At 40.7% G+C, this 15,240-nt stretch overlaps 1 protein-coding gene across 1 annotated transcript in view; it reads left to right on the forward strand.

Moving 5' to 3' along the window:
- SEPTIN10 (septin 10) overlaps positions 1 to 15,240 on the forward strand; it is a 963,730-nt gene that overhangs the window by 787,130 nt on the left and 161,360 nt on the right. The window lies entirely within an intron of this gene.

Raw genomic sequence — 15,240 nt, forward strand, 5'->3', positions numbered from 1 at the left:
GCCGCGCCGGGAAGACCCGTCCGCGCTGCCGACCGACGGCTCCGCAGGCGCCCTGCGCGGAGCCCTGCGCGGAGCCAGCCCTACCTCCCGCGCTCCGCCCGCGCAGCCGGGGGGCTCCGCACGCCGCTCTCCGCCGAGGCTCCGCGCCGCCCTGCGCCCCCGCGGCCGCTGCGCGGCTCCCCGCTCCCCGCCCGCCGCTGTCGGAGAGAGGCCCTCGCCGCCCCCCGCCCACCTGCGCTCCGCCGCCGCGCTGCCCCGCGCTCCCCGGGGCACGGCCGCCCATCCCGCGGGGCGCTGTCCGAGCTGGGGCGCGGGTGGCTTTGCCCCTGCCCGGGGTGTTCCCGCCTGGAGGGCGGGGGGAAAGAGGAAGACGGGAGGGGTGAAGGCTCCAAGGCAGGATGGTCTCTTCCCCCGGCAGTGGCGGCTGTGCGCCGAGTGCTGAGGCTGCGGCGGGGGGCTCGCGGATTAAAAAGAGGAAAATCCCTTTATAAAGGAAGAGGGTTGAGTGAGGTGAGAGGACCGTGTCCGTCAGAGCTGGGGAGGAGGAAGGGGGAAAGACGTCAGAGTGCTAGGGGACGTTGGGGGGTAGTAAGGATGACTCAAGGGTGAGTGATTGTCGTGTCATGGCAGGGAAACAGGGTTAGGAAGGGAAACGGGGGTGAGAAAACAAAAGGGAATGAGGAAAAGATAGGAAGAAGCAGGATCGTGCCAAACCAACGGGAAAGAGGAAGAAAAGAAAGATGCTCAAGGGAGGCGTGCTGAAAGGAGGGCTGGAGGAAGGTGAGCTCTGAACTCCGACTGCCCTCCCTGCCGCCCTTCCTGCACTAAATCCAGGGCCTAACACTGGGCAAGCATCAAGCTAAGGCATGGCTGTGTGGGGCTGGTCAGGGCCATCTTTCCCAAAAAATTCTTGCTGAAGGGGCAGCTGCGGTTTCTAGCTGCAGGGCAGCTGGTTCTGGGGGAATGTCCCTTCTTGCCTTTTATAAACCTCACCTGCAGGGCAACAGTGATATCAGCTTTCCCATGAAAGGACTCTTGCCCTCTGCCACCAAATGATGCTCGACAATGGGCCTGTAAGTGCTCAGAATAAGGGTACATGTGCAAAGAGGACCCACATGTGCTCTTGCCCCAGTTTTTAAAAAGGGAAGATCATGCTGAGCTGTAGCAGCCACTGTCAGCTCTTGAGAGGCAGGTAGCACAGGCCACTGGCTCATGCAGGATGGAAAAGTAGAAATAAAAAGCCCACAGGAGGATGGGACTGAGAATGGCAAAAGAAGTAAATCAAAAGTATAAAAGTCATCTTAGACTCAAGAAGAAAGCCGCGATGTTGGGGAGATGTAAAAATGGAGAGGAGAAAGATGGCAAATCAGCAAAGCTCAGCCCTCTGCAAGGAACGGCCCAAGGGCTGGTGCTTCCCTGCCTGTTTTGCCAACTCCCTGGCCAGTGGAGCTGCTTTGCTTGCCTGCTCAGGAGCTGCTGAGCACATCCTGCCAAGCGGCATGGCTAACCCCAGACATTTATTAAGTACATGATGTGCAATAAATTAGGATTGCACACTCATAACAAGTGTATATGATACTGCTTTCAAATCCCTGGGCTCGGTTGAAGAAGCCTAAATAAAGGTAGCCAAAGAATCAAAGGTTAGAAATGTTACTATTTTTGTCAGCCAATCTCCTGGGTTGGTGATTGACGCTGGTGATGCAACACTTGCCTTGGGTGGTTGCAGTAAAAATCTCCCAGTAAAAGGCAACAGAGACACAATTGGACACAAGAGATCATCAGGATGTCTTCTGAACAGAAATTCTGTCATCACTAAACACAAAATAAATAATAAGCAGAAGTCAGAGACCTTGGAAACGTGTTGGGGGTGTCTCAATTAGGAATAAATAAACAAGTTTCAGCAATTAAAATATCATGGAAAGTGCTTGGATGTTAAATTAAATTGACAGAAAGTTTTAATTACATTTTAGGCTATTTTTCTCCAGCTTAATACAGAGAAAGATATCATGACAACACAGAGTATGGAAAATTCTGGGAAAAAATGTTAGCCAAAGTCTGTCTTATGCAAATTCAGAAAATGCCAACCAATGAGGAAAAAAAGTAAATCCTTTCTTAGATTGAATCCCAGCTTTGTATTTCACTGAAGAGTGTAACAAATTCCTGTTATTTTTAATTGGCCTAATTAACACCTGTTTATGGCACCGGAGTGGAGAAACTAATTTTGTTTTGTTGTTTTATTTGTGTAGCTCTTTTTGACAAATTTAATCTCTTTGATACTCAGGATTTGTTTGCAGCCTTCCACCCAATGAATCAACTGTGCTGACTGAGTTTTACCTTACACCTGTATCTACTTCAGTAATTGCTTAACCACAAGTAAGTTAAATCATACATTCCCTCATGAGATTTTAATTTAAGTTATAGGTTCCTTGAGCTCATGTGGCTTTGGGTTCTGAAGCTGCCTTCTCCTGGGTGTAGCTGGGAAAAAGCTAGACAATAATTTTGGTGAGGTGTGAGCCTTTGTTGACTTAATAATTTACTATTTCAGGTAGTTTTCTGGTGCTTTTGGAAAAGGACCCTGCTACACTGGATCCCTGTGTGCATTCTGCCAGCTGCATCCCAACAGCAACCATCAACCACAGCCACACACAAAGCTAATTTCTCATGATATCTGAGGGTGTGCACAAAAAAATACTGGTATATTTTGTTGCTCTTGGGAAAAGATACACTGTGCTTCCAGAGATACTAGCTGCAGCTGCAAGACAGATTCCATAGTAGACCTGACCACATTTCCAAAGATAATTACTTCTGCTATCAAAATGCTTAGAACTGATGTAATCTTTTCCAGGAAAGAGGTAGTCCATTGGCAGTTTGTAGCTTCTAAAACAATTATTGTTTAAATAATATATGTTTAAATGCATTTATTTTTTTAATATTTTTTTTTTTAAAAGAACATAGCTTGAAAACATGCTGCTCAAAAAGAAATCTTAAAATTTAGTTTTCATGCTTAAGCAAGTTGTCACAGAAGCCTGCATTTACTTATCTGGAATCATGTTCGAGCTTTTATGTCCTTGGTGGTGGATCGAGGCTGCCCATCACTGTGGGCTGCCTCTGCCCCTTTTGTAAAGGTCTTTTTCTGATTAGTGACAGTAATAGACATGATAACCCCATAGTGTGGCGGGTCAAAGCTTACAGGTAGGGTGGATCCCTTACTGCTCTTTCATTTCAGGTTGTTAGATGCATCAGTATGAAGCATTAAAGAGTAGTGATCTGTTGAATACTTGTATCTTGATAAACAACGTTTTGCAAATCACCCTGTATCCTCACCTCTGCCTGCAGCAAGCTTCCAAGAGCTCATTCTGCACTGGGCTATCCAGCTCTCAGTTTTACCTCATAGGTTTTATGAAACACTGATGAAGGGCCACGTTTTACTTTAATTAGCCACAGTGCAAACCTGGAACAATTAGAAGTGTGCTGAATGCACTTGAGTATGCATTTCCACTAACAGAAACTGGCCTCAAGTCCTCTTTCTTTTTTTTGGTGGCAGTTTTTCAAATACAAAAATGAATATTTCAGTACAATCAAATCCTTTGAATATTTTTTGTGGAGGATTTGTGCAGAGGCAGGATACCTATTAAGGATCAGAAGACTAAAAGTACAGATTTCACCTCTGATTGCTTGAAAATGCAGTTTTTCATCCCAAATTAGATGGCTTAACTTTAGCTTTTATTTTTCCCGACTAGTCCTTGCTATGCAGCTATATCTGGTATTATTTCCTCCTTAATTTCTTTACACAGCAGTTGAGTAGTGTTTTGTGGACTAGCTTTAATGTGCAATATCTGTCTTTTTTTTTTTAAGCAAAGATGTTACAAAATTTCCAAAGATTTCTCCAGCCTACATATAGTTATTTGAAATTCCTCTTGGTAACAGTAAGGATTTTACATTTTAAACCTGTGTCACCGTGTAGCAGTTGCTAGTTGAAGAAAGCTCACTGAAATGAAGAAAAGGAATCAGCAAAAGAAAAACTGGCTTTATCCTGGCTCAAACCAGGACAACCTGTGTCCATCACTGAGACTTTGCTTAGAAAAAGATCACCCTGGATACAATTCATGAAGCTGACCAAAATTAAAGCATTTGTTTAGGGCCAGTTAGGCTGAACTCCCACTTGGTTTCTTTTTCTTAATGCTTCCTGATAGTTGGCCTTTCAGAGGCATCTGAACAGTAGACATGAGAGGGACAGAAACTGAAGCCTAACCCCTGTGAATATCTGTGTTAAGGACTGTAATTCGCTATGCTCAAGAAGCCACAGTTTTAAGTCATGATGTAAAATCTCTAAAGAATACATATCTTTCTGGCTAAAGATACCTTTGAGGTAAAATTCTATTTTCTGATAGACTTCAATGTTTAAAGTTTGCTTTCTGTAATTATGCATTTTATAAGATTGGATTACAGAGTTACTTAAAGAACTACTAGCTTCCTTAAAAAAAAAAAAAAAAAAAAAAAAAAAAAAAGGTTTTGATGAGTGTTCCCTTAATGAGAAAGCTTTTACTACAGCTTAGTTTAAGGCCTGTAATAAAAGCTTTCCTGAGACAGATGCTACAGAAAGGTTTATGGTAGAATTATTCTAAAAAAGGACCTCTCAATCAGTTTGTGGTTTTGGGATGGTATCCATCTTAAATTCCTTCTGCAGTTTCATTATTAACCACAGAGTCCCCAAAGAAGCTATCCATCCATTTGGTCAACAGCTCAGAAAAAACACCTGGATGAGAACTGTTTTGGAAGATATATTTGAAAGGTATTAACGGTCCCCTGTTACCTTGTGGGAAGATATGAATACAGCTGCAGTTTTAAGCTCTCAGGATTCCAGACAGTGTAGATCACTGACGTGTCTCTTTTGATAGTAAACTGGAAAAAAAATGTCAGAGAAACAGCTCTTTTTTCCTACTGTGGCAAATGCTACACATGACGTTTTTAAAAATGGGGTGATATAGTTTCTGTCAGGGTATAGCATGTTAAAAAAACCTGAACAGTAAAGAATGATAAAACTTTAAAGTTTAGTACTTAAAAACAAGAAAACCAGAGTTAGGACTGTGTGTGAAATCTTAACCCTGTCCTCTTCTCCATGTACTTTTAATGATCATCTTTAATTGCATTTTCACATACTACTTTTCCCCCGAGATAATTCTTTTTCAAAAGAGTGAATCTTCACTGTTTCTATTCACGTGGCCTTACACATTACACTTCGTTCCAAGTTTACAATGAAAACAGAACTGGTGATTTTCTCAAGGTGTTTCTGTAGTACAGAGTATTAGTGCTTCACAAATATGGATGCTTTTATTTGTAGAAGAAATTAAGAGACCATGTAGCATTTTTGTACAGGTTTATATATTTAAAATATAGCTCCAGATAATCTCTGTTGCTGCTTTATTCAATGTTTACACAAATCTCAGAAGCAACTAATATTGTTTTTGCTGAAATGCTGAAGAATAGAAAATCAATATTCAATTTAAGTCAGACATCTGGTGTGAAAAATTCCAGCCAAAAGCCTGATGCCTGACAAAGTTGTATGAAATTAAAAGTAAGGCCTTTTCTTTGAGAATTTTCAGGCAACCTGAACTGAGCTAGCCTTCCAACACCTGTTGTAAGAATACTGTGATAAAAAAAAAAAAAATTAAATTAAGAGGTTGAAAGAGAAACCAGAATGTGTTAGATTTTTTCATCCTCTTACACCAGGTATATGGCATTATTCCTGTTTTATTTTGGTGTAAATAAGAGTGAACCAGATCAAAGATATACGCTGCTTATGCTGAACTGTTTTATCTGAACTGTACAGAGCATATGATTAAAAATGAAACAAGGAAGGTAATTGTATATTATTATAATTATTTAATTGATATTTTTGGTCATTCCCAGAAGCCAGTCACATCAAAGCTCCCTTGAAAAAAGTGCTATATAAATGTATTGTAAAGTGAAGACCCTGATACAGAAACTGCATATTTTCCTTTAGGCATTTCTGCGTTGTTGATCAGCATCAATGAACGTGAGGATTAAGCAAAATAAAATGACCGTAACAAAATAAAACTTTAATGCATATTAGTGATTCTTAATATAGGACATAATACAGAATAGCAATTAGGCAAGTAAAGCTTCTCCTTTAGATTTTTGAAAAAGATGGCATGTTAGGACCAGCAAAGTGAAACAGAGAAACCAAATACCTACCTTTCTTTGCCATGCCTTGAACTAAACAAGATCAAGCTGATTTAAATGCTTATTGGATTTCTAGGGAAATCTATTCCTGAGCAATAAATCTGCCTGAATGGAGACCCACCATTTATCAAGCTTACAGCAAGAGGCCTTTGAACTGGTGGGCAGTTGGCATAGGAACACCCTCAGCTAGGGTAGCATTTCTGCCATTTATGATTTGCATTTTGTGGCGACTTACAGTGTTGGTGACCAGCAACATACCCAGGAAGGCAAGGAGTGTGCCTAGGTGGTCATTATGGTCTTGGAACCATATGAGTACCTCATAGTCACACAGGAAACAGAAATCCAAATATAACCCAAAGGTGGAAAGAGGAGCATGGTAAATAGAGGGTGCCAGAGCTTGAACCCAGCAAATAAATTCACAAAGTCATGAGTGAACTGATGCAGAAGGGGGCCACAGAGCTGTGCGCAAACCTTGGAAACAATCAAGTGCCATATTGGAGCAAAGAGAGAACCTGGAGCAAAAAGAGAGAGAGCAAAGGAGGGAGGGCAGTCTCTGAAACACTTTTGGAGCTATTAATGCCTATATGAATAATCTTAACCCATGCTGGAGATGGCTCGTAGTCCAAACTTTAGCTTTAAACTGAAAGGGATGTAAGAAAAAAGTACAGACTAGTGGATGAGTTTAAACCACTCTCAGTTCTTACTTACACTCTGCTACTTTGCCATGTAGTGCCAGTCATGAAGGCTTTATGTCAATCTGTCTGAAATAAAATTTTCTATTTTAGAAAAAAGTGCTTCTGTGACTTCATCAAAAAAGACCTTGCAGTCTTTGCTCTGATAGGTCTTTAGTGGAAATCCATGAAAAGTTTTGGTAAAGCCTCTGGTGAAACTTCACATGAGCAATACACCTTTTATAGATCCATGGATAGCACCCTATACTAAGAAATCAGAACACAAAATTAATTAAAAGCAAAAGAATAGAATAAAAATGTTAAGCTCGAAATGAAACCCCACAGAAATTGTGTTTTGTTAACTATGATCTGGAGATAGTTTACTTTAAATGCTACTATTATTAATATTTATGGTGCTCATGTTCTTATTATAGGCATGTTTAGATAAGCCCTCTGATCATTTTCAGTGCATAATTTTGACCAAGTAGGAACTGGCAAACAATGTGAAGAAAATCCTATTGAGATTTAACCATGGGGATTTCCTTGGAAACATCTAGTGAGAGCAATGTGAAAAACTGGCCTTTCAGGCATCACTACTGGCAACTGATCCTAAAAAGTGTAAAATAATTTTCTCTGTGTCACTGAGTAAGCTGTTATATAAAAAACTGGTGTTGTTTTGTCTCAGTTTCTCTTCACTCAGGTCCATGTATTTTGTCTACAGAATCAATGATATCTTGAGGGAAAACCTGAAAATACTGGTTGTATTCTGTGAGGATTTTAGGATTAGATAAATCAAACCTTTTTCTTTTTTATTTATTTATTTTTCTAAATCAGCACTAGCTTTTGAGTAGTATGGCTGAAATATTCACACAGCATGATGATCTTATCTGGGCAACGATTTCATCTGTTGCTACTTGCATGGTCTGTAATAATGAAAAAACTGAAACTAGCTTCAGCCAATTTTGAAATATTGAGAGAGAAAATATTTATAAGCTTTAAATTAGCTCTTAATGGAACCCTTGTCAGAACAGTTTACAGATCTCCTGTATAGTAGCTGCAGAAGTCTAACTGAAATTTATACCTGTTTAGCTTGTTGTGAAAGTCACATAAAATGTGATTGAAGCTAGCATGCTTAGATTCGCAATGAAAGGGAGGCATATGTGGATGGTCAGTCATTGAGAGGCAGTAACACATTAAACCATTATATTTCTGTGCTTGTTCACACTTCTAGAGCTTTCAGAGTAAGCATGAGTCTTGCCTCCTGCAGGGGCTTGAAATTTATTCTGTCTTTAAAGTAAGTGTCCAAGATCTCTTCAAACACCCATATTGGTTCACTTGCTCTACTGCTCCGTTCCTTCAGGAAAATTAGAGTAAGTACTTACTGATGTCTTAAAAAGCACAAAGAAGACAGAGTGCATGGGTGAACAGAGGAGAATGAAAATGGTAATCCTTACTACAGAAGCCACTTATACAAAAAAAAAGAAGTGTCACCTTCTCAGTGGTCAATGCTGTGTACAGCTGTCAGGGAACAATTAAAAGATGTTTTCTTGATTTTGTGATCTAATTTATAAATGATCTCTGAGAAATGTAATTTGGTCTTTTCAAATTAAATTATCTTTCTAAATAAAAATGGAAAATGTATCATTTCACTACTGTTAAGCCAGAGAATTTAAAACAATATTTGCAGCCAAAATGTAAAAAAAAGTAAAATTATTCTGATTTTATCCTCTTCAAAGTCATTCTTCTCCTTAACTTCAACTGATAGGAGATTATTTTATAAACACATCTACCTCCACCAGGATTTTTAAAACAAGGTTCATAATTAGTGTATGAAAAGAATATCATAGTGGATATATTGTTGGAAGAATGTGAAGGAAAGAGCGTGAAGAGTTTTAATTAGTAATACTCTTAGAATATGTAGGAGTTTATAGAGATACTGTTTAACTGCAAGCTCTACAGTTAATAAATCTCATTAAAGATGACCTGAACTTATGTCAAATGGTCAAATTGGAAAACTTGTGCATTGAATAACAAGGTTGACAAAGCAAATACTTCTGGCCTGAAATGCTATCTGGTTTCACCAGGACAGTCCTTTTTAGGCACAAGTTACTAGTTTATGACTGCTGAGTGACTTCAAAGTTTACAGGAGAATTACACTGGTTTGCATTTCATTCATTTCCTATTGCACATTCATGAATGCCTCAAGTATGAGTCCGATAACAGCTGGTTGAAGTTGACTGGAGTATTTCTGCTTATTTTAGAATGAGTTGGTTGAAATTGCTGGCATTAAAAAAGCACCTGTAACTTAATGAAAAAAGTCTTCATTTTGAAATCATACAGAACTTTCAAAGGATTTGTAACAGAATGGGAAGACAACTGGATTAACATTATAAACTTGGCTTTTAAAAATATACAATATAAATATATATCTCTCAGTTTAAGGGCTTCAGTATAACTTAGATATTGCTTGGTCATTGTGTAGGCCCTTGTACACAGAAGTATTTGACACAAACAGTTCTTCCATTTTTTTTTCAGTCATTGCTTCTTACAGAAAAATATCTTGTTTACTGTATCTGTGATGAAATCTATGTAAAACCAATATTATTTCTGTGTTTTGATGTCTATTGCCTCTATTTAGTAACTGGGCTTCACTTTAAGCAATTCAGGTCTTCCTATGGATAACTAATTGCTAAGCAGGCTAACCCTGTAGATTTCAGTTGTTCCCCTACTGGGTTTACAAAGTCACAAAATCATCATGGTTGGAAAGAACCTCCAAGATCATCAAGTCCAGCCATCAACACAGAAGAACCCAACAGCCAAACACACACAACAACACACACCCCACAAAAAAAACCCCACAAAAAAACCCAGAACCTTGGCCACTAGAGCATGCCCTGAAGGGGCACATCTAAATGTTTCTTGATTACCTCCAAAGATGGTGACTCTACCACCTCCCTGGGCAGGCTGTTCCAGTGCCTGACCACTTTTTCAGTATAGAAATTCTTTCTAATATAAAATCTAAATCTCCCCTGCTGCAACTTCTGGCCATTTCATCTGGGAGTTATTTACTTGGGAGAAGAGGCCAACAGCCATCTCCCTATGACCTTCTTTCAGGTAGCTGTAGAGGGCGATGAGGACTCCCCTCAGCCTTTTTTTATTCAGACTAAACATCCCCAGTTCCCTCAGCCACTCCTTGTATGACTTCTTTTCTAGACCCTTCACCAACCTGGTAGCTCACCTCTGGACACACTCCAGCACCTCAATGTCCTTCCTGTAGTGGGGGGCCCAGAACTCCACACAGTTCTCGAGGTGTGGCCTCATCAGTGCTGAGTACAGGGGCACAATCACTTCCCTGCTCTTACTGGCCACACTATTCCTGATGCAGGCAAGGATGCTGTTGACCTTCTTGGCCACCCTGCTGGCTCATTCATCCAGCTACCCACCAGCATGCCCAGGTCCTTTTCTGCCAGGCAGCTTTCCATCCACTCTGTCCCAAGCCTGTAGCATTGTCTGGGGTTGTTGTGACTGAAATGCAGGACCCAGCACTTGGCCTTATTGAACCTCACACAATTGGCCTTGGCCCATCAATCCAGCCTGTCCAGGTCCCTCTGTAGAGCCTTCCTACCCTCAGGCAAATCAACACTCTCACCCAATTTGGTGTCATCTGCAAACTTACTGAGGGTGCACTTAATCCCCTAGTCCAGATAATTGATAAAAGATATTGAATAAGACTGGCCTCAAAACTGAGCCCTGAGAGACACCACTGGTGACCAGCTGCCTACTAGATTTGACTCAATTTATTACAACTCTCTGGGCCTGGCCATCCAACCATTTTTTTACCAGTGAAGAGCACACCTCTCTATGCCATGATTCGCCAGCTTCTCCAGGAGAATGCTGTGGGAGATGGTGTCAAAAATCTAGGTAGACAACTTCTACAGCCTTCCTCTCATCTTTCTACAGCCCTCCCCTTTTTCATCTAAAAGGTGGGTCACATGGTCATAGAAAGAGATCAAGTTGGTCAAGCAAGATCTCCCTTTCATAAACCCATGCTGGCTGCCCCTCATCCCCTGGCTGTGCTGCATTTGCCATTAGAAATCACTTCAAGATGAGCCTCTCCATGATATTTCCCGATACTGAGGCCAGGCTGACAGGCCTGTAGTTCCCTGGATCCTCCTTCTGGCCCTTTCTGTAGATGGGTGTCACATTAGCGACCCTCCAGTCATCTAGGACCTCCCCTCTTGACCAGGATTGTTGATAAATGATGGAGAGAGGCTTAGTGAGCTCTCCCACCTGCTCCCTCAGCACTCTAGGATGAATCCCATCTGACCCCATAGACCTGTGTGTGCCTAGGTGCAGAAGAAGATCATTAACTACTTCCTTCTGAATTGTGGGGGGCTTGTTCTCCTCTCCATCCTTATCTTCCAGCTCAGGAGGCTGAACACACTGTGGGGAGGTGGTCTGACTATTAAAGACAGAGGCAAGGAAGGCATTAAGTGTCTCAGCCTTAGAAACTTCTTTAAATCATACCCTCAGTACCTACAGGTATGTTGAAGCTGGTAAGTCAAAGCTAAAAATGCTTTCAGTGAAAAGTTCTTAACTGTGCACAAAAATGTCTTGGCTCCTCTTTCTTGTGAGAATGCTTTCATCCAAAAAGCACTGTTTATCTCTGTGTTTCACTGATCTAAGTGTTAGCTCTTTAAATGCAGTCAGAAAGCATTTAGGATACAAATCCGTATTGATAAAATCCTGAATAATGTCTTGCTGTAGCTCCCATGTTTCAGTAAGTGAATAATCCCAGTTCAAGGGGATTGCTCCAGTGCCTGTAGCTGTGGCTTCAGGCACTGGAATTTGAATCAGGATGTATAAAATGCTGAAATAGAGAAATAACATTGTGTCCCAGAATCCATAGATTTGTTACTGGAATGTTAGTCTGAAAACCAAAGTGTAAATGACAAAAAATATTCCAGGTTGTGAAACAGGGATACTTCATATAAGAGCATCTGAGTACAGAAAGATGGATTTTTAAAGAAGACTTAGGAATTGGAATGCCTAGCGTTAGGCAGAAAACTAATAACTCCAGCTACTTTTCTTCTTGAGCTCTTGGTGCTGTTTGCAAAGCATTCTAAGTTCTCTGTGTGTCAAAAAAAGCACTTCACAGTCATATTTGCTGTATGTTGCTAATCTTGATGCACTCAAGGAAAGGAGCAGGTGACCTTTGGGAATCTGGAGTTTCTGCAGATCTGGCTCAGAACAAGAAAGAAGCTTGCCTAGCATTGCTAAACTTGTTTGAGGGTCTCTAAGAAGCAATTATTAGGAAAGCAGTGGTGGAATGAAAGTGGTGGAACTTTCTTTGGCAGTTTTGATTAATTCCATTTTTTAATAGAATAATTACTTTTATTGCTTTATTTATGGGAAATTATAAAGACCCAAGTTCATGTCTGTGAATGAATCCTGAAGGTATTAGTGCTTTGGCACATTTGAGAGGCAAATGCAAATAGCATGAAAACTGGTATTTTTATATGATTTGTTGTTCATTGAACTTGAAGCTGAGAAAAGTGATATTAAAAATTGAAGTGAACCTGGTGACAATTCCGCAGATGCATCTCACTTGGGGAATTTGCTGAAAATGTGCTTTGGAGTGTGATTTTGGAAAGGACTCATAAATTAGCTGAGGTGAAAAATTAAAAAATATGAAAAGAAAAAAATGCTAGGCTTCATTACCCAGTACTTTAGAAGATTTATTTAGAAGTCATCCTTTCAGCTTGTGTTTTTATACCTTAAACAAATTACAAGTAAACATCACATTTGTACATGACTTTTCATGAAAGCAATGTTTCAAATTGATTCATTATTTATTAGGTGCTCTGTGGTGTATAGGCTATCCATCCTGCAGCTGCTAGATGTAATGAGAATGAGGAAAAGACCTTGTATGTGTTAGCAGAAGATAGCAAACCTGATAGCTTTCAGACAATATAAAAGGAAGTTTTTTGCATACAAAATTCATGAAACTTGCCTCAACAAATGAGAGAGCCTTCTGAAACTCAGTAGACCTTCCCACTTGTCTGCTGGCTCTGTCTTAGGTCTTCAATAAAGCCAGTGAGCAGATGCTCTCCCTCTCTGCTCAGAGTAATAAAAATTAGGGGCTTATGGAAGAAAACTGAAAGGCACACGTGCATCTTCATTGAAAAAGTCTCTTGGCAACTTCTTTTTGTAATTTTTAGATTTAGGTTTTTTGTTGCTCTAGTGAGGCCACATCTGGAATATTGCATCCAGTTCTGGACTCCCCAGTGCCAGAGAGACCAGGAACTACCAGTGAGAGTCCAGCGGAGGGCAAGAAAGACGACTGGGGGATCGAAGCATCTCTCGTATGAGGAAAGGCTGAGAAAGCTGGGGCTCTTTAGCCAGGAAAAATAAGTCTTACATTTCAAACCCCCGTAATTTCACTGGCTTTCAGGTAACACGATAATTTGGACTTGTTTTCCCCCTCCGTCCCGGTCGTTGCTCCTCCTTGCGGCAGCAGCACCGGAGCTCCCGGGTGTTCAGCACCATGGACAGACCCCGCCGGGACCTTCGGGAGGAACGCGCCGCCCCAGGAGCAGTTGTTAAATAAGAAGGTTAAATCATTACGGACTAGAAAGCTACTAGGCGACTGAACTGCAAAGTTTCCTGAGCAACCTCAGACAACAACATTAGTCAAATCAACAGACTGTTTTGCTCTCTTCCTCCCTTCCTGTGGAGAGCAACCCTGGACGGTCTCGCTGGGAGGTGGCTGGAGTCCCACACAACAGAAATGTCAAAGCGTACGTGTGGCATGTGGCACTGCATTTATTCAATAAGCCCAACAAAACCAAGAAAATCCTGTCAATGGCATTGGTTTGTCATTATTACTACACAAGAATGAGTTGGGAAATAATTACATTTTTCCATTAGGTGAGTTGAAAGCCTGAATCAAAACCACGTGCTGTGGTGGCAGTAGATAGTGTTTGTGGTTCATCTGTGATGATCTTGACAACAACAACAAAAAGAAGCCTTACCTAACTTCAGATACCAACCTCATAGATATCTTCATGTGAGCTGTCACTCCAGACTCAGTCAAGTGTGTGTTCACCTGAAGTCAAGGTTGCAGGTCACCTGTACCTTTGAAGACATCTGGTAAGGACAAGACAAACTGCACTCTGATTCCTTCCAGTGGCTGAAAAGGGACACTGGGATAACCACTTCAGAAGTAGACACATCCACTGTAGATACCTACTTTTACCCAGACAAACCCCTCAAACACTTGAAGCAGTACGCAAGTAACTGGGCAAGCATCCAGAATTCCCAATGTCTTTGGGAGGATTAAGTATTTAGGGGGAGGAAGGCTGCTGGGAAGCACCACACAACAACACACTTGCCTGGAGGATGTACCATCAGATGATAGATACCTAATGGCAAAAGTCCACAAATTGCCATACATTAAGCATCTTCCCTATGCATTTTATATAACAAATTATCAGTCTCTGACAAGAGTATTATATATGAGACCATAACTAATTTAGTTTCACATTCTCCTCACTGTCTTGTATGCTGGTTATACTATATGCTAGTTTATTAGATTTTTCAACATGCCTCCCACTAAAAATTTCAATCAAAACAAGTGAAATGATACAAAAGACATTGAAAGCTGAAAAATATGTCTCAGTTCAACCAACTTTTTATTATTTTTTAGGTATCTACTATTGATACAGAAAAATAGAGTGAAAAGATAGAGACAAAATTTACATTTTCAGATAGAAGTGATTAAAGGAAAACTATTTTAAAACTCCCTCTCTTGGATCCAGAGTCTCCTTTGAATGAAACATTTTCTTCCAATTAGAGCAGTGAAAATAAAAACCAAAAAATATTAATTCACTACTGTCCTCTTGAGTCTGCAGACAACCTGAAGCAACAGTTCTGCTTCAGGAAACAGGAAGAATGTTCTAATGAGCTCTAAGCTCATCAGATGAAGTGGGTGAATAATAAAGACTGGAGGTGAAGGATGAAAGTATGGTACCCAATTTTAGGCATGTGATAGAGCTACTTGATCCAAAAGTTGCATTTTCCCTAGGCTGTGTATGCAACCAAGGAAGACAGATGGTTGCATCTAGAAATAGACCAGAGCATCTACTAAGATCTCCCTGTCTCACTCAATCTGGGAAAATTTACATGATTAAGCTTTTCTGTAGGCATGTCCTTTCACTGTCAGAAGTTATATGGTATGCATGCCTTTTCACTCTCCTCTCTGTCCCTCTCTATCCAAATTAGTGACTGAAAAATTATCTCGGTAGACTAAGATGAGGTGTTTATCCCACATTTCAAAACTGTTGACTAAACTCCTTATATGCAA

Source organism: Apus apus, chromosome 1 (genome assembly GCF_020740795.1).
Source record: "Apus apus isolate bApuApu2 chromosome 1, bApuApu2.pri.cur, whole genome shotgun sequence".
Taxonomy (NCBI): domain Eukaryota; kingdom Metazoa; phylum Chordata; class Aves; order Apodiformes; family Apodidae; genus Apus; species Apus apus.